This window comes from Leopardus geoffroyi, chromosome D4, assembly GCF_018350155.1.
Source record: "Leopardus geoffroyi isolate Oge1 chromosome D4, O.geoffroyi_Oge1_pat1.0, whole genome shotgun sequence".
NCBI lineage: Eukaryota > Metazoa > Chordata > Mammalia > Carnivora > Felidae > Leopardus > Leopardus geoffroyi.
This window is the reverse complement of record NC_059342.1, coordinates 48258612-48279088: the sequence shown is the minus strand read 5'-3', so window position 1 is coordinate 48279088 and position 20477 is coordinate 48258612.

Genomic DNA, 20477 nt, shown 5'->3' with positions numbered 1-20477 from the left:
GTGATATTTACAGATTTGTATATTTACAAATGTTTAAAGGATGTATTGTTAAAAACCTTCAAGAACAGTCAGAGTCCTATGAGGTGGTTAAAGGTGTATGAAATGTAAAATTACACTTGTAGTCAAGATTCTAGTGACTAGAGCTGGCTGACTAGGTGGGCAAAAACCTTTACAGGGGTATGGCTAACCCGGGCTCATTTTTGCAATATTATTCATTATATTTTACTCAGATCTAAAATAGTCTGGAACATCTTGAACCCAACCACTGAGCAGGCAAAACAAGGAATGTGTGTCATTTCTTCCCTTACTATTCTTTGTGCCTAAAAGTCTGGCACAGATAATTTTCCCCATGCTATGACCTCACAACTCCCTGCAAGAATAGCCTACTTCTGGATAACAATCAGGCAACGCAGTGATACCATAGCTGAAAGACAGCCTATATGCATTAATACCACATATTTGAATTTGTAGAACCAGAAACACATGATATAGTGGAAGCACCAAGGCAAGAAACGTAGACTCTCCAACAGCTGTAGAATTTGATGGTCCATTTGAATTTTCCCCACAAGGTTTTCATCCAAGCTTTTCATTGTGAGGAGATTGAACAAAACAGTTTAGTTAAATTCTATTTAATTTATAAGTATTAGTTCTAAAATGTGGGCGATATTTATTATATTTGGCTGGCACTACTTGCCTTTTCACGTACAGCTCTTTTCTTTTATTCACTTGATCTGTTAGGAAAAAGAGGATGTTCAGGGCATGTGTATGTTCCCCTGCATCAAGAACTGATCATGTACTTTTCACTGGTGGCAAAAGAGGGTCCTGGAAGGGCCACTGAGAAGGACAGTGTGTTTGTACCAATCCCCCTCCACTAATGGAGATAGGAAACACGGTTGGCACACGATGGGTTTCCACTCAATTCCAACAATCTGGCTGGTATGGAAATTGTTGATAAGCAATCAATGTACTCTAATTTGGTAATATGCCTTCTGAGACTCCACAGTTATGATCTCTGTTAGGCAATATCTGGTGTCATGAAACACAGGTCTCTAAAAGGTTTCAAAAAAAAATGCCTATTGATTTCTCATTACAAATGCAGACTCAAACATACTCAAAATATGTTTGCCTTATTTTTCTTCCTCGCTGTAACTACAACATCTGTTTTCAGAAACATCCTTTTTCTTTTCAGTAGCATTTGGTTCTGAAGGTGTTATCAAGGAATTCCCTCCAAGCTTATATCCTAGCTGTCAACATCACCCAGAAGACCTGACATCTAGGTGCATGTGAACAGCTGAAATAGCAAGCATCTGGTTTACTGCTCAGATTCTTTCTCGTAACACCTAAACAAATCAGAACTCCAATAGGTAATTCAAAGGAGCAACCATCACAATAGATAGTTTTGACTAATTAGTTTCCATAGATCTACAGTAAGATTCAAGAGGGAAAAAGACACAAAAGTTTAGATCCCCACAATTTTATTTCAATATTTATCCCATCGTTTTTCAAAATTACAAAGGAAATCATATCTGAATTCATTTGTCAAGGCTCAGAAAATTTCTATGTATCCAGATGTATCTGTGAAAAACTCCAATCTCTTGTCCGTATGCAGTCTAACTTTCATTTCTATTTGTGAGATAATCAGCCTTACAAAAAGTAGACACATGATGAATTTTTTCCATACTAAACATACAGTCTTATGTTCAATACAAAGAAAGCTGTTGTCATATTTAAGCAAGAATTAACTAAATCAAAAATCAAAAAAATTTTATTTTAATCCATTACCTAGACTACTTAATTTACAAAATATGATAGAGACTTCTAATTGTTTATGAACATATTCATGCAAGAAGATATTTGATAGATTCTAGGAAAACCTAGATTTGTCTGATAGTGTTTCCAATTAAACCATCTACAGTATGAAAGAAAACAGCTTGTAAGGAAAACACTTGCTTCAAATGCATAATAATCTAGTTTACCAAGATAAACTGAGTGTCTAAGAAGGGTCAGTGCATTTATTCTCTTTCACCTGAAAACACTTACAAATAATTATAGTTTAAGTTTACAATCACACTCATATTAATTTACTTTACCAAAAAAATAAATAAAAATAAAGACACAGCTGAGTTATTTGTCAATCCTTAGAGCATTTCTATGTGATAGGTGGTAAGTAACTATTTACTTTCTAACTGACAAAGAACTTTCAGAAATATATGTACAAAGATGTCCTCAGAGTATGGTTGAAGATTAAAATTTCCCTTAGATGAATACAATTACAGGGTGTTGTGAAGAATAAAATCCAGTCATGTTTCAGGCAAGATAGTCAACAAGATAGGCAAAGAAACAATCTCCCTGAAACATAACAAATAATTCTGGTTGCACATGGGAAACATTTTTCTACAGTAGGGATACACAAAGGATAAACAAATGGAAAATATAAGGCCCAAAATTATAAATCTTGATTCTATATATAAAGAAGTTGATTCTATATGAATAAGCAATTACCGAAGATAACATTTGCCCTAAAGGCATCTGGCAATTTCCTGTGACCTAAAATTTGACCTTTGGCTGGCCACAGTCATACAGGCTTAAGACACAAAGTCTGACTGCAGTTAAAAAAAATATGTTAATGTTTATGTATTTGAATATCTAATAGCTGAGAGTTTTCCAAAATTGTTGAAAGATACCAATCCTCTGATTCAGGAAAACCAAAAATTATAATCAGGTCTCAATTCAAAAACAAAACCTAAACAACTTATATAATGAGCAAAGGTCTATCATCCTCCTTATATAAAGAACTCCTTCAATTCAATAAAACACAAGCAATCCAACAGAGAAGTGGGCACGAGGTATTTCACAGAAGAGGAAACAAACACAAAGAATCTATCAACATATGGAAAATATTTAATCTACTTAGGAACAAAGGATATTCTAAAAGAAACAAATGTAAATCACTGATATTTATTTTGGAAGTTGAAAAAACAAAGTCTTCTATCCTCTTTTGAAAAGGTGGAGTTAAAGGAACCCTTATACTTTCTGACAAAGGTACAAACCGGCTCAGTCACAGTTTGGCATTATCTAGTCATGCTGGATATAACATAGATCTAACAATTTTACTCCTAGATATTCTTAGAGAATTATTTTATACATGTGCATTCCAAAATATGTGCGTAATTATTCACAACAGAATTGGTCTTAACAGCAAAATCTAGAAACAAATATTCTACCACATACAGCATGATATATTCATATAATGGAATACTATATGGGTAGCAAAAATGAATACAACACAACTACAGGAATCAATATGGATAAATAGCAAACAGGTTATATTGAATGAAAGGAGCAAATTACAAAGAAAAAAAGTGTTATGAAACTACCTAAAATTTTTGAAATAGAAAAATTGAACATATCGCTTATGGATATATGCATATGTGATTAATTTACAAAGAAAAACATCTAAATCATTATTATAAAATTAAGGAAGTTATTGTTTCTACTAACTAGGGAGGAGGGACTAGGGTTACAAAGTTCATAAGAGATACCAAATTTCTTATTTTTTATCTTAAGGTGCAAGTACACAGATGTTTGTTATATATTAAATTATATGTGTTATATATAATTTATGTTTATTATTATAAATTAATTGTTAAACATTATAATATTTGGTTTTAGTCGCCCATGTCTTTCCATTCCTTTTTATTTGGGAGTTGAAAATTGTGATGCAGCATCTAAAAATAGATACATTTTACATTCTCAGTTATCTTGGCATTATGCATTTTTCACTTAAATTCAAAGGTCAATATTTAAAATAGAGAGCACTTGAAATTTTGCTGCACATTGAGCTATACTGCACTGTTAATGATGAACTATGCTCTGATATATGTAATTCTACATTTCCAATTCTAATACTTTGGCAATTACATATACTAATGCACCATAGACTTTTCCAGCACAAAAGCTCTACACATTAGAATATATTTTTTGTTGCTGAAATTAAATATGAAGATTTGTAAAAATTCTTCTAGAACCATACATAGCCCAAAGCATGTTTAATAAAACTACCAACCCTGAATTCTTCTCTTACAGTCTGGACTTTTCTGTTTTCCTTGACCATAATCTTAGAAAAATTATCATTCCTTTACTTGGTGCTCTTAGCACATAAAATTATTTCAACAAAGAGGATTTTATTTTACTTTTTAACATTTATTTTATTCATTTTGAGAGAGAGACAGAGAAAGAGAGAGAATTCTCAGGGATGGGCAGAGAGAGAGGAGAGAGAGAATCTCAAATAGGCTCCGCATTGTCAGCACATTCTGATGTGGGGCTTGAACTCATGGACTGTGAGATCATGACATGACATTTAACCGACTGAGCCACCCAGATGTCCCAACAAAGAGGATTTTAATGATGACGGAGAATCCACTAACCACCCATCAAGATTTTGATATTCAGGTCTAAACACATGGAAATTGTTGAAGCGACATTTTTGTGTTTCTGTGTATATGCACCCTTGTGTATGTGCATATGTCCATGTATGCAGGTGTACTTTATTTTAAACTATAAGGATCAAGACCAGAGCTTGACTTTTTCTGTAAAAAGCCATTTTAGGCTTTGGGGCAATGCATTATCTTTCATGACTACTCAGCTTTGCTGTTGTAGCACAAGATCAACCATAAAGAACAATAATTGAATGAGCATGGCTGTCTTATAACAAAGCTTTATTTACAAAAAGAGCCCAAATTTGACCTGCAGGCCATATTTTGCCCACACCCTGATCATCATAATACTAGATAATTCTAGATAATTATCTAGATCTAGGTAATTCTAAACTTCTCACTTGGCAGAAAACATAAATTTCTTACATGTGAATTATGCATTGATTGGCTCCTAAAAAAATTCAATTAAACTTTCTTGGGTTAGTTCAGCCTCTCACTAACTCTACTGCAACAAGGCTGGCCTTTTTAAATTTCTCAAACACAACTAGTTCTTGCCTGATTCCTAGTTGTCATTCACAGACTCTAATTGTGCTTTCTAATAGAATATCCTTCTCCTAACTTAGTATCTAATTAATTCTGGATACTAGCTCTCAAGGTTTTGACTGAATACCACTTAGCTGGAGGGCATTATAGCATTCACTCAATCTTCTGTGTGTGTACATCACACAGGTCACATCAAAAATACTAGGAAATTAACCTGCTAGATGAATCACGAAGGGGAGAGACACACAAGCATGGGGAAAGATGAGGAACAGACCCCATACAAGGCACTTCAGACAAGGGGGACTTGCACTGGTAAGATGAAGCTCCCCAACATTTGACTTTGAAAGTTACAAGGGCCTAATTTGGCAAGTTTTCACAATCACTGTGGCTTAACACCAATAACTTTAAAAATCAGTGTGCTTAGCCCTGGGAGAGCTGGAGGGTGATAGGAAACTGAGTCCCCCACCCTTAAAGAGACAGCATAACAACCCCTCCAAGTTATAGCTTAGAAGCAGTTTGAAAAGTTCCTGGGGAATATGGAAAGGAGATTTATATACTGATCTCAGAATGTAAACTGGAGGAACAGGGATCTTTAGGAGACTTCTCCAAGAACAAAAGAGCTGGTGGGCATTGTTTCCCAGCCCCAACCCACATCCAGAGGGGACCAACTCAAACATTTTCCACCCACCTTGCTAACTCCATTTGCCCTGACCCTATGTTCTCTTGTCCCCCCCCATCCAACCCATCCACTGGGCAGAAATCCCTCCAAAGTAGCTCCAGGTCCTATCCTACAAGCAGACCAGTGTGTACCTTACTAATACTGTGGGCTCTGTCCCTGTGTTCTCCTACAGACTCCCCCATCTGAGCCACCCCATTTAGCAGGAGTTTCTTCAAGGTGTGCCTGACATTATCTCATTCTGCAAGCAGCCCCTAAGTGACCAATACCACTCCACAGTGACCCTTTCCCTTAAGAGAGGAAGATAACTGCACACACAAGTTCAACTGAAATCCCAAATGGGGGCAGACATCTTATCTAACCACTGGCACTGCCCTCCAACAAAAACCTCACAGCAAACAGCAAACAGCAAATAGAGCTGGGTAGTCTGGGGTCACTGCATACCCAACAAAGAGATTGAGGACAAACATCTGATTGGACTGTAGGCCACCAATGAAAACCCTGCAGGGGACAATGCAAGGAGAGCTCCCTCCAGGTCAGTGCAAGCACAGTTCTTGAGAATGGACTGAGGGTAGGCATGTAGTCTGACCCAGTTCAACTCCAAGGCAGCCCCTTAACAACACAGAAACCAAACCCTGCCCACAACTGGCAAAAAGAGCCATTGCAAAGGACTGAAGGAAAGCGTACCTCAACCCCAATAGTAGTGTGCATGTACCACACATAAGAGACACCCTTGAAGCACCAGGTCCCAGTAAACAGGGGACAGACATTGCACTGCAGGGCACAATAGGACCTCTTCTTCATAAGGCCACTACTTCCAACATCAGGAGACATAGGTGACTTTCCTAACACATAGAAACAGACAGAGAAAGTTAGACAAAATGAAGAGACAGAGAAATATGTCCCATATGAAAGAATAGGACAACATAGCAAAAGAATTAAAAGAAATGGAGATAAACAATATGACTGATAGAGAATTCAAAGTAATGGTCATAAAGATATGACCATTTCACTGGATTTGAGAAAAGCATGGAGGATCTCAGTGAGACTTCGAGCAAGGCAACAGAAAATATAAAAAAGAACCAGTTATAGATGAAGGACTTAATAACTGAAATTAAAAATGCACTAGAGTGGGGGTGCCTGGGTGGCTCAGTTGGTTAAGCGTCCGACTTGGGCTCAGGTCATGATCTCGTGGTTCATGAGTTCGAGCCCCATGTTGGGGTCTGTGCTGACAGCACAGAGCCTTGGAGCCTTCTTTGGATTGTGTTTCTCCCTCTCTCTCTGCCCCTCCCCTGCTTGCACTCTGTCTCTCTCTCCCTCAAAATAAACAAACATTAAAAAAAGGTATACAAAAAATGCACAGAGTGAATAAATAGTAGACTAGAGAAAGCAGAATAACTGATCAGCAAGCTTGGAGACAAGTGTTGGAAGCAACTGAAAAAACAGGGATAATAATAAATGAAAATAGTTTCAGTTAACTCAGTGACATCATCAAGGCATAATAACATTCACATTATAGGGATCCCAGAGGGAAAAAGAGAGAAACAAGGGGGAAGAAAATTTCAAGAAATTATAGCTGAAAACATCCCTAATCTGGGGAAGGAAACAGAAATCCAGATCCAAGTGGCACACAGAGCTCCCAGTAAAATCAACCCAAGGATGTGCACACCAAGACATAATAATTAAAATGGCAAAATTAGTGATTAACAGAGAATTTTAAAAGCAGCAAGAGAAAAGAAGACCATAATAAACAAGAGAAACTCCCTAAGACTATCACTGAATTTTGATCAGAAACTTTGCAGACCAGCAGGCAGTAGCATGATATATTCAAAGTACTGAAGAAAAAAACCTGTAATCAAGAATACTTTATGCAGCAAGTCTGTCATTCAGAATAGAAGGAGAGATAAACTCCCAGACAAACAAAATTTGAAGGAATTCAACACCACTATACCAGCTTTACAAGAAATATTAATGGGAATTCTTTGAGTGATAAGGAAAGGCCATAATCAGGAGTAAGAAAATTAAGAAAGCAAAAATTTTCACAGACACCTAAAACATAATGAAAGTGATAGATTAACCCCTTATAACCCAGTATGGAGGTTAAAGCACAAAAGCAGTAAAATCAATTGTATCTATAAATTCAGTCAAGGAATTCACAAAAATACAATGTAAAGTATGATACCAAAATTAAGAAAACAATACCATTTACAATCGTACCCAAAATAGTAAAATACCTAACAATAAACTTAACCAAGGAGGTAAAAGACCTGTACTCTGAAAACTAAAAAAACACTGATGAAAGAAATCGAAGACAACACAAACAAATGCAAAGATACTCCATGCTCCTGAATTGGGAGAACGAATAATGTTGAAATGTCCATAGTACCCAAAGCAGTCTACAGATTTAATGCAACCCCTATCCAAAGTACCAACAGCATTTTCACAGAACTATAGTAATACCAAAATTTGTAGGGAACCACAAAAGACCCCAAATAGCCAAGGAAATCTTGAAAAAGAACAAAACTGGAAGTATCATAATCCCAGGTTTCAAGATATATTACAAAGCTGTAGTAATCAAAAGAGTATGGTACTGGCACAGAAATAGACACATAGATCAAAAGAACAGATTAGAGATCCCAGAAATAACCCTTGATTGTGTAGCCAATCAATTTATGACAAAGGAGGCAAGAATATATAATGAGCAAAGGTCTTTTCAACAAATGATGTTGGTAAAACTGGACAACTGCCTGCAAAAGAATAAAACTGGACTACCTTCTTGTACCATGTACAAAAACAATTCAAAATAGATTAAAGACTTAAATGTGAGATCTTAAACCATAGAGTTTCTAGTGGAAAACATAGGCAGTAATCTCCTTGACATCAGCCATAGAAACATTTTTCTAGGTATGTCTCCTTTGGCAAGGAATACAAAAGCAAAATTAAACTATTGGGATGATATCAAAATACAAAACATCTGCACAGTGAAATAAACAAAAAGACAACCTACTGAATGGGAGAAGATATCTGTAAATGACATCTCTGGTGAAAGGTTAATATCCAAAATATATCAAGAACTTATGCAACTGAAAGCCCAAAATACAAATAAGTACTCTAATTTAAAAATAGGCAGAAGGGGTCCCTGGATGTCTCAGTCGGTTAAGTGCCCAACTCTTGATTTCAGCTCAGGTCATGATCTCACGATTCGTGAACTCAAACCCCATATGGGGCTCCATGCTGACAGTACAGAGCCTCCTTGGAATTCTCTCTCTTCCTGCCCTTCCCCCCACCTCAATGTTGTCTCTGTCTCCCTCAAAGTAAATAAACTTAAAAAAAACACCGTTAAAAAATAGGCAGAAGACATGAACAGACATTTCTCCAAAGATGACATACAGATAGATGGCCAACAGACACATGAAAAGATGCTCAACATTACTCATCATCAGGAAAATGCAAATCAAAATCACAAAGAGAGATCATCTCACACCTGTCAGAATGGCTAAAATCAAAAACAAAAGAAACCTCAACTGTTGGCAAGAATGTGGAGGGAAAAAACCCTCATGCACTGTTGGGAATGGAAACTGGTGCAGCCACTATGGAAAACAGTATAGATATTCCTCAAAAAACTTAAAAATAGAATTACCATATGATCCAGTATTTAACCAAAGAAAATTTGAAAATATTTATGGACTCTTATGTTTATTGCAGCATTAGTTACAACTGCCAAGATGGAAGCAACCCAAGTGTCCACCCACAGAGGAATGGATAAAGAAGTGAGCCTATGTATGTGATGGAATATTACTCAGCCGTAAAAAAGAAGGGAACCTTGCTATTTGCAAAATATAGATGGATCTAGAAATATAAAGCTAGGTGAAATTAGTCCCTCAGAGAATGACAAAAACTATATGATTTCACTCATCTGTGGAATTTAAGAAACAAACAAAGAAAAAGAAGACAAAAAAAAAAACTCTTAAACATAGAGAACAAACTGGTGGTTGGGGGATGGGGTGGGCAGGGAAAGGAGTGAAATAGGTAAAGAAGATTAAGAGTACAGTTGTGTAAGTTCCTTAGTATGGAAAGACAAATCTCTGACAACTGCTCACCTCATGTCTTGAAAATAGTCTCTTCATTTCCCAGCCTTCAGCCCACACTACTTCAAGTGTGCAAATGCAAATTATAGAACAGAGTTCCAAAAATTTTACAATGCAGAACACTGAACTTTTTGCCCCTTCTACAAGCTACAGTCGTATATCCACTTTCTCCAATTTCCCAAATTTTCTTCCTATACTCCTGACAAAAACTTACAAAAACTCTCCATCACAACTGAATTCCAAAAAGAGTTCTCTTATATAAGTGTGTGATCCACTTCCCAGACCCCACTATACAATTTCCCACTCTCCCCTCCAGAATCGCTTCCGAAATGGTCATGGGTTGTTCTGACCATTGTTACTGCTCTGACCATTGTTGTTCTGTTAATGCAGACCATACTCTATGTTCTTCAGGGGATTCAGACCTTCATTCACTAATTCTGTGTAGCCCCAGCACATGCATGCTACCTATCATACATATAAAAGGAAAATTTGTCCCAAACCTCTCTTAAGGAAGAAGTTAGCATTCTTTAAGGAATTTTTTAATAAACTTAATGGAATTTTAAGACTTGTTCTGGGAAACTAATTATCCACCTGGCCCAGTCAACTATAAGCCAAAAGTTTAATCATCTTTGGCCAAACATACCCTTTTGTATTTATCTGAAATATTACTATGTAATACTCTCTTTTCTCAGAAAATGTTTCTACTGAGAACAAATCTTTGAATTGTCCCACCAGAGGCCTTGATCCCTGCAGCAAGGTTATAATGATGTGATTTTAGCATGTACGTATAACTATAGTTCCTGAAGAGTTCCTTTGTAGGAAATCTTGGTAGGATCTCAGTAAGTATTTGTTGGACAAATGAGTAATATCCTTCTCACAAGTAGTGCTATTCTGAAGTTACATATGTTCCCCCTGATGAAAACCTCAAAGACACATACAGCACTGCAGAAACTCTGCTACCAGAATACTCCTTCAGGATGATGAGAGGCTCTTCCTCATAAGAGATAAAGTAATCATTTCAAACTGACTCAACAGACTAAAACACTGCTCAAACACTGACAAAACTGGATGTTCGACTTAAATTCAAAAAAGCACACCAACTCCTATTACTCTATTAACTTCCTCACCTTGTGAAATTATTCTTATCAATATTTTAATTTCACTACGTGTGAATGAGAGAGAAATATGACTGCTGAAGCAGATGGCTGTCACAGACTGCGTTCCACAATTAAGACTTTGTACACAAGCGGAAGCAGCTCGATACACCGTAAACAGTTCTTGAATACCAATACCCCCTAAGCTTAGCCTTAAGGAATACACAGACAGGTTGGGGAAATAGTAGGGTCGTCCATTTTTCATGGTCACCTGAAAAACCTTGCCTAAGTAAACCAATGTGGAGGATTCCAGATAGGAGGAAACTATTTGCTTTCTTTGATTTCAAGTTTTGCCCATATGTGCTGCCGGTGCTGTCACTGGCTGTGTAACAGCGTAGGGGCCCCCAAGGGTTGCCAAATGTTCCAGCATATGCAGTGATGGGTATATCCAAGGAAGGGCATTCCATTGACACAGCATGGGCTCCAATCAATACAGACAAGGTGCCCATAGGATACCCCTGAGCTAAACTGTAATCTACACGAAGTACATTTTCTACATCACCTGAGTCACTATTCCTCCCTCCTAACCTTCCTTTAAAGGGTAAAACCTCTGCCAGTATGTCCCTTCTCCCTTTTAATGTGTTTATAGGAAAAAACCTCAAACCAGGTCTTAAAAATCTCAGCCTTGTTGTCATCTCCATCAGAGGTCTTTGTGTTTGAGCCTTTTCTCTCAAGAGTAGAATGAAAGAAAATTCCTCTGTGAACCTATGGTAGGATTGTTTAAAGAATAGAAGGATTTTTTGTGATACCCCTGAAATATTCTCATTCACTTAGAACGAATGCTAGATTTTATTCTAGAATTTATTTAAGATTGAAGTTTAAAAGGCTCGGAGACACTCTACTTTTCTTTAGGATGAGTTATACAAATTTCTTACGACAGTTTTGTTACACGGTGAAAAAAATTTGTTGTTTTTTGGCTTTGCTTTGGGGCTTTTTCTTTCTTTTGGCTGGAAAAGAACTGGAAAGATTTGAATATACAGTTGCCCTTTTCTGGGGTCCCAGTTTACTCACCTATAAAATGGGGGAAAAAAAAACTACCTACCCTAATTGTTTTACAGGGTGGTATGGTAATGCTCCAAGACAGAAAATTCATGGGAGTCAATTCTGAAATGGATAAATTACTAAGTACGTGTGAGCTGTCATTATCACAGTGTCACCTTTTAGGAAGAAGTGAAAAATCAACTTTGAAATGAAGTGGTCATGCCTCTGCTCTCACTCCCATCTTTCTATCAAGTGAAGTTTTCTTAAACACTGAACTGAAAATCTTTCTTTTTTCTTATTATCTAGTAGGATCTCTGATGTTGGGGCGGTGGGGGGGGGGGGCGTGTATTTTCCTTGCTGTGACCTCATGTCATTACACTCACCTCAGAACATAGCAACATGCCATTAGGAACATCTCATGCAAGTGAGAGGTGGTGAAAGTCTTTTGGCCCTTAACAAAATGCTTGTCTCTGTCACAGGGTTGGTGATGAGAGGTTCTTCCTTCTAGCTAGCTGTACCATTTTTAACCCTGTTAAGGATCTGAGCAAGTAAGGTGGGTTTAGGTGACAAATGGAGATAGAGAAAAAGTTGCCAAGGAAGTACACTCTCTAGAAAAAGAGATTTTGAGATTATAGGTTCAATAAACTGATAACCTTCAGACACGGGCTGGCTGTACAGGCTTGAGCTTCTCCATTGAATATTACAATGGAGCCCAACATGTAAATTTCGAATTCCTGAAAGAAAATTTTAACTTATAGAATTAGAGGACCTAGCACAAAGGACACTCACAGGACATTCTATTTATTTCCTCTCCTAGACAGGAGAATTTGGAATTTCATTTCCATGATTTTTCATAGGGTATAGGATGGGGGGGGGGCAAGAGTTTGGGAGGGAGAATCTTACTTTATTACAAAACATGAGTCCCACGGACCAGGTAATCATTTGCTAAAGCCTCTCTCTGCAGGAGATGCTATTCACAAAACTGCCTAGGCTCTCTTATCCAAATATTCGCTCTGATAGACAGCATTATCATTGTTATTTAGCATATATATTGCTCTTCACAATCATATATTGCCTAATCTTAGCAACACATCCCCAGTGAGCATTATCATCTCTATTTGCAGATGAAAAGAATACAGCACACAAAGGTTAAGTGACTTACCCGTCGTGAAACAACCATTCAGTGCTGAACAAGAAACCGAGCTGAGGACTGGACTAGAAAACAACAGGCACCCCATCTACTAAATTGTAAACAGAGGGCTCACTTCTTGAACATATGAGGAGGGGCTTAAGTTCGCTGTGTTTAATGCCTTGTCTCAAAGGGAGAATTAAATCATTAAATCTTGGCTTATCCTTTCTGGTTTTTCAAGATCTCTCTTTTTATCTCAGCCTGAGGAGTAGAGCAGTAATACTTTCAAGTCGGCCACAAAGAGTCACCTGCAGGTTTAGATCAGACCTGATTCTAAAGGCAAGGCAAAGTTTTTCTCCATTCCCTGCCAACCCATCACTCATGCCCTCCCTGTAAGGCAACGTATTCTCCTTTCAGCCTTTACTCTGCTAAGTCGTAACTGAATGACACCAACCACAAAAAATCGCTTCAGAACCCAAACATCCTTCTTTGGAACTTCCGTGAATTTACTTGCGTTTTTGTGTATCCTTGGGGAAGGAGGATAAGAGTCTCTTTGCTCTAACTTAACTCAACTCTCTATATAAGACCATACAATTAGAAAAAAATAGAAATTATACTTCCAGTTATACTAAATCCTTTTTTCCAAAACAAAACAAAACTACAGGTATGTACGTTAAAGTTTCTGTTTTTATTCAAGTTATTCTGAGTACTTAGTTTGGCATTTCTCTTTCAATAGTCTTTAAATAACGTCACTAAGATTCAAACTCAGTAACTAAGGCCACCATATTTGATGGGTTTGAATTGGCCTGATGCGTTTGCAAATAACAACTTCTAGCTGTTTCCATTGTTTGGAAAAGAGATTCTCTAGAATTGTGAGGTGAATGGAAATTCAAGGGTCATCTAGTGTATCTGACTTGATTAAGGCAATATACAGACGAACTGCATTACTTTCAGTTTATCGCTGGTTTGGCATAAATTTGACTCTCACAGCAGATAGCCTCCAATCTCCCTAAGAATCTCCATTAAAGGAAACGGTCATTTAGTATGTCTAGACATATATAGGTCAATACATTTCACAGTATGCATTTGTGGTCTATAGTTGTAACATTCAACCAACAGTTGCTGTGATACATTACATTAGTTTTCTAAATGTTTCCACAAATATATGGCTTTGTGATTTTCCATCAAACAGCTATAGTGATGCTGGTATCCTTTTGACAGAGAGCCTTACTCTAAATCCCAGACTCCATATACATGCTTTTAAGTGGTCCCATTAGATACTAAGTATAATTTCCCATGAGAAATGGCTGTTTCAATATCTGTCTATCTCTGAGTTTCAGGTAACAGGAACAGAATGCTACATTAGAAAAAAGGTATTGCTTTTCTTTTTCTTTTTTTTTAATGGAGAGGCTCTTGAGTTTTCAGTAGCAATTGCACAGTACTATCCCTCTGATAATATCAAGGAAACAATTTTAGTTTGTACCTATTGATGGAGTCAAGAATCAAGAAAAGTGCAAAATAAACATTTTAGGACCTGCCATTAATATAACAAGGCCACAATGTATACGCCAAGGTAATAAAACCTTCAGCATGAAACACAAGTGATCCTCTTTATGCCTCAGTCTATCATATTTAATAACAGCTGATTTACCCGATTTCAATATTTCAGTTACATCCTGATGAGCCTGAGAGGTGGTTTTGTGAAAGACCCTTTTTCCTCGGCGAAAGAGCAGACATACACAAATGGAGATTGGCCAGCAGACAGAAATGATCTGTTAAGTCTTACTGGCAATGCTTTCCCTACTCTTTAATTTCATAAAGGTCAGAGCCACTACTTTAAACACAGGCGTATTAAAATTCTGAAGGATGGAGGAGTCTACTCTTCTCAAATACCTAGGTGGTAGGTGAGAGAGGGGGAAAGAAAAAAAAATCCCACCACTCCATCCAAGGTTAGGTTAGGCCCTGTGTACATATAACTATCTGAGGGAAGAGCGAGCCTGAAGATTTTAATTTCAGTGAAGTCATACAGAGCTAATGGAGCCACTGGCGATCAATAGCTCCCACTCTCTATGAGAAGGAGAGATTTATTGAGCTCTTCCCACTGATCCCGCATCAAGTAGAGCCAGCAATGCTGATCACTGCACCCATCCCCCAATTCCTGCAGTGTGCAAATGACGGACTCCATCCCAAGTAACTGCTCAGCTTTCACAGCCGGCATAAAGTCCTCTGATAATCTCTTAATATGCCCATCAGAATCATATCTTTATTACATTTAGGCTGAGAGATAAGAGAACCAATAAATCACTTACTTCTCTCTCTCCAAGTTCAGAACCAATTCAGGAAAAGATACAAGAGTTGGGATAATGGCAATCTATGTAGCAGCTTTATTGCTGCTAACCTCAACCTGCTGGCTCGCCGTCCCTTCTCTAGTCCCTTGGATCCTACTCTTCAGTAAGATTTGGTCTGCAGCACAGATACTCCTCTAGTTGCCTCATACTCAGAAAGAAAATGTGCAACAATGGCTGTTGGACCTTCACCTCTCCCATCAGATAAAGCACTGTTCTCCAAATAAGACTGGCAAGAAAAACTAAACGCATTTCTCCAACACTACTCTCTTAATAGTCAAAATTCTCACATAAGGTTCTCCCAAATACTGAAATCAAACCTGCCTGTTTCATTTTATCGGATACTTTGGGGATATTTCTATTTTGAATCACTTATTAAATGATAAATATTACTTAGAAGCACTAGAGAAAATAATAAGACTCACTCCTGGCCAGTTCATTGAATGGTGATTACTTGTGCTGGTAATAAACCCAACTCTTATGTTATCCATTGCTTCCAAAATCAGGAATTCCCTACTGTCATCCACAGAGATTAGCTTTACATGCCGGCAGATAATTCAAGCGGTGGTTGGCACGTGTTACACACAGTTCACAGGTAACCTGGGCAGTTTGCTGCTCTTCGCAAATGAAGTCATCTTGGGTATTCGCCATCCCCAAATACATCAGATAACAGTTTTCAGGAGTGAAGCTGGAATTTGACAGTCTCTGACTTAAAATACTGCTGCAACTGATGTCCATTGAGCCACCAGAGGAAGGCAATGGAAGTGTCAGTCAGCAACCAGATGGCTTCCAGATCCAAATATATTCACTTTATCTGTTTTTCTTCGCTATCCTCTTTCCCACTGCTTCTGAAGTCCTAGGTTTAATGCTATACAATCAACTAAGTCAGACTTTCCAAGAAAACTATTTATTAGCAAATTTCATTTCAGTTTTTGGGCATCTACAATGCTTACTTAACTTGAACTTATTAAAACCAGTATTCCTAATATTCTCAGAATCACAGATCTCTGAAACAAACTAAATAAATAAATTTCTTGGATTACATTCAAAATGACTACTTTTGTTTCTTTTTTATTTTTGCATTTATTAAATTCACAAGTTCAAATTGATATTTTAAAAGATCAAAAAAGAAAAAGATCAGATAGTCACCTTGTGCTGTTCCCAGCAATTAAACACATTAGATCAATGTGCCATCTAGTCCTGAAATGAAATCCTCAGATCAAGGGCAAGTTCACTGATCACAGGACTCACCACGTCCTCACTGTGACAGCCTACAAAGACCATGTATAATCAGGTATATGAACAGTGTCTTTTTTTATTGTTTAATTTACAGATAAATACAGGGAAAAAAGCCATGAATTTGCTAATAAAGCATAAAACAACAGACTTAATTCCCAATCCACTAAACAAAATAGAGTTTCAATATACACTCTTATCCCTTAAGAGTGACTGTGCTGTATATTAGACACTGAGGTAGGTATTATAATCTCTATTTTGTGTATTAGGAAATTTACATCCAAAGACATTATATAACCTGCCATAATACCAAATGTAAGTGAAGAGCCAAGATTTAATGCCACATTCTTTGATTTCCAAGCCCATGTTATATTGACCATTATATAAGACTGGCCAGTATCCAGCTGCTATATGGCTCACTAAGTCAGATTCCTGTTCTGCTTAATTATTCCAAAAGACAAATAAGTTAAACACTCTCCAAAGTGGTATAGACTTTGACGATTAAGACATTTTTTTAAATATACAGCTATGCATATTGAAATATATAGTTAGATGTACTTAAATAATTTACAGAAGCAGCTTTATTTTTTTTAATATGTATTAAGTCATGTAGTGTTAAATCAAGGTCACAGAAAAAAACAGTCCACAGATGGAAATTTATTTAACACCTACTATGTCCCAGGAGCTTAACATCCATTATCTTATTTAATTCTCATTCAACTTTATGCTACAATGCCTAATTCTTATTTTGAAAATAGACTCAATGATTTAAATTCCTTGACTAAAAAAGGGTTAAGGGAGAAAAAAACGTATTTAAATCTAGCCATTGACTCCAACTCCTAACCTTTATTCACTCCAACATGCCAACTCTTAATAAGTACCAAATGAAATAAAACACAAGCATACATGTGCTTGTGATGCAATACCACCATTGGTTTAAAGCTAAAGATATTTTTGTGGCAAACAGCTAACTTAAAAATCGCTTACACTAAGTACCTTCTGAAATAGTTAAGATTTTTTTCCTAAATCATTTTAATGATATAAATGATCATTAAAACTATAATATAATGTCTCTGCCATTTGTAAGAAAAGAATTAAGAATTACATTTCATTTCCAAAGTGTAATAGCTGCCAAGAAAATAAGAATAGACAATATATGAATAATTATTAATAAGTGGCATAGACCCTCATTACCCAAATTATAGTATCTACACAAGTCAGGGCAATAAAATTTATGCAAGGTGGTATAAATATAAACAGTGTTTTTGTTTACATTATGTTTTTATCTTGTTATGTTCTAATTATGGTCAGTGATATTAATTTCCCTTTGATTAAAGTATTTAAGTTTCTTTTTAAAAGAAATTTCTCCTTGATTAATCATTTTGGAATACTATTTAATAGTGTTTACCAAATGTGAACGTAAGTATGAAAATCTTTGGACCTAGCAATTATATTCCTACATATATACCCAACAGAAATGTATACAGATGTATACCAAAATATCAGAATATATTCAGTGTAGCATTATCTGCCATAGTCCAAGGCTAGAAATTAACCAAATGGCTATAAACAGCTGAATAAGTTAACAAATTTTGATATGTTCACACACAGAGATATCCAGTAACAAAAATGACTCTACAAAACATAGATTAAGCTCACAAATATTGAGAGAAAGCAGCCAGCCATAATACCAAATGTAATGTAAAGCTCCTAGAAAATAATAGGCATTCTGTGTATGTTAGTTTGGTTTTTGAATAGTAATAGTGGTAGTATTGCTATTATTTTTATTCATTCTCTCCGTGTTTATGGCCAAATGCTTCTTTTATTTGGAAGTGGCAAAATATTGTCCCCTTAGGACACTTCACTATACTTTTCTACAAGTGGGGCTGCTTCTGTGCTAATGATTAATTGCTTTATGATTACCAGATGTTGTATTCAGTGGATTGACTAAGTTAAATTAGCACATATACCACTAAAGATCCCATTAGACTGGAAAGTTAGGTCTTCTGCAGTCCTTACATTAGGTAAGTATAACTCAAGGTACAAATAAAAATCACAAATGATAAACCAGTTAATCCAAAGTAAACGGGAAAAAAATAGTCATAAAGAGTATAAAAGTGACAAACGAGAAAAAGTTAACAAAGCCAAACATTTGTTCTTCAGAAATTAGCAAGATTAACTAATAGGAAGGCAAGTCAAGAAAAGAAACAAAAATGACCAACTCAAAATATTAGAGGAGCTATCATTATAAACCTACAGATATTTTAAAATAAGGCATTATCAGATTTATGCAATTCAAAAACACAAATAAAATCAACAAATCATTTAAATTATATCTTACCAAATTCATAAAAGAAATTGAAAATCTGTTTAGCTCTATATCCATTAATGGAATTAAATTCATCATCAACATCTGTACAGAGAAAACACCAGACAGGCACAAACTGTTTCACTCAGGAAATCAAACACTTAAAAAATGAAATACAAATTCTACACAAAACCAGGAAGTTAAACAGGAATAAATACTCCCAAACTATTTTTTTAAACAGGAAAATGATGACACAAAAACCTGGCAAAGACATGAGAAAGAAAATTATAAACTAATACCTTTCATGCACCTAGACTGACTCATACTTAATAGTAAACAAATTCAGCCAAAGTATTAAAAGTGTAATACATCATCTCCAAGTGACATTTATTCCAAGAATGCAAGGTTGGTTTAACATTAAAAAAAAAAAACCTCCATCTATATGGTTCGCCATAGCAATGAAATCAAGCAGAAAACCCTTATAAGTTCAGTGATAAAAAAAAAAAATCATTTGACAAAATTCAACTCCTATTCATAATAAAACTCTCAGCAAACTAGGAATGGAAGAAAATGTCCATGATTTGAAAAACGATTTCTATGAAAAATAATGAAAGACAGGGTATTTTCTACCTAAGATTAGAAACAAGGCAAAAACACACTCTTATCACTTGTATTTATTATATTGATGTCCCAATTTGTGCAATAGGAGGAGAAAATAAAGGCACGAACCTTGGGAAGGAAGAAATAAACTACTGTACAAAGAAGATATAATAGTTTACATAGAAAATCCTAAAGATTGTACAAAACAATTACAGGAATAAATGAATTCATGAAGATCATGGGATACATGATCAACACACAAAACCCAATTGTACTTCTCTATAGCAGTAGCAAACAATTGAATAATGACTTTTTAATACCTCATTTGTAACAGTGTTAAACATAGAATACTTAAAATTAAGTTAAAAATATACAAATGAAAGATTTTAAAGGTGAAAACTGCACATTACTGAAATCAATTAAAGACCTAAATAAACAAAGGGATATATCATGATTTAGATTGAAATACTCCATATTATAAATATGTCAATATTCTCCAAATTTATCTATAGAGATCTTCCAGTCACAATCCAAGTCAATAGGCCTTTCTTCCAAATGGTCAAAAATCTGTACTAGTCCCAATAAACTTGTTCATAAAGATTAATGTTGGAAGATCTACTTTCTTACAAGATTAACTATAAAGTTACAGTAATCAAGATGTGTTACTGACCTAAAAAAAATAGACATAGGATCAATGAAATAGAGTTCTGGGGAAAACAGAAAAATATGCAAAGTTCAACAAATGCTCTGAGGCTACTCAAAGGGAAAAAAAGAAAATCCTTTTTAATGGTACTAGAATGACCTGATAAATACAAAGAAAAATGAACCTTGACTCCTACCTCAGACCACATGTAAAACTTAATTAAAGATGCATCATAGAGCTAAATACAAAAGATAGAACACTAAGTCTCCTAGAAGAAAACTTAGATGATGGTTGCAGCATGGTGATGGGCAGAGATTTCTTAAGATAGTTTTTAAAAC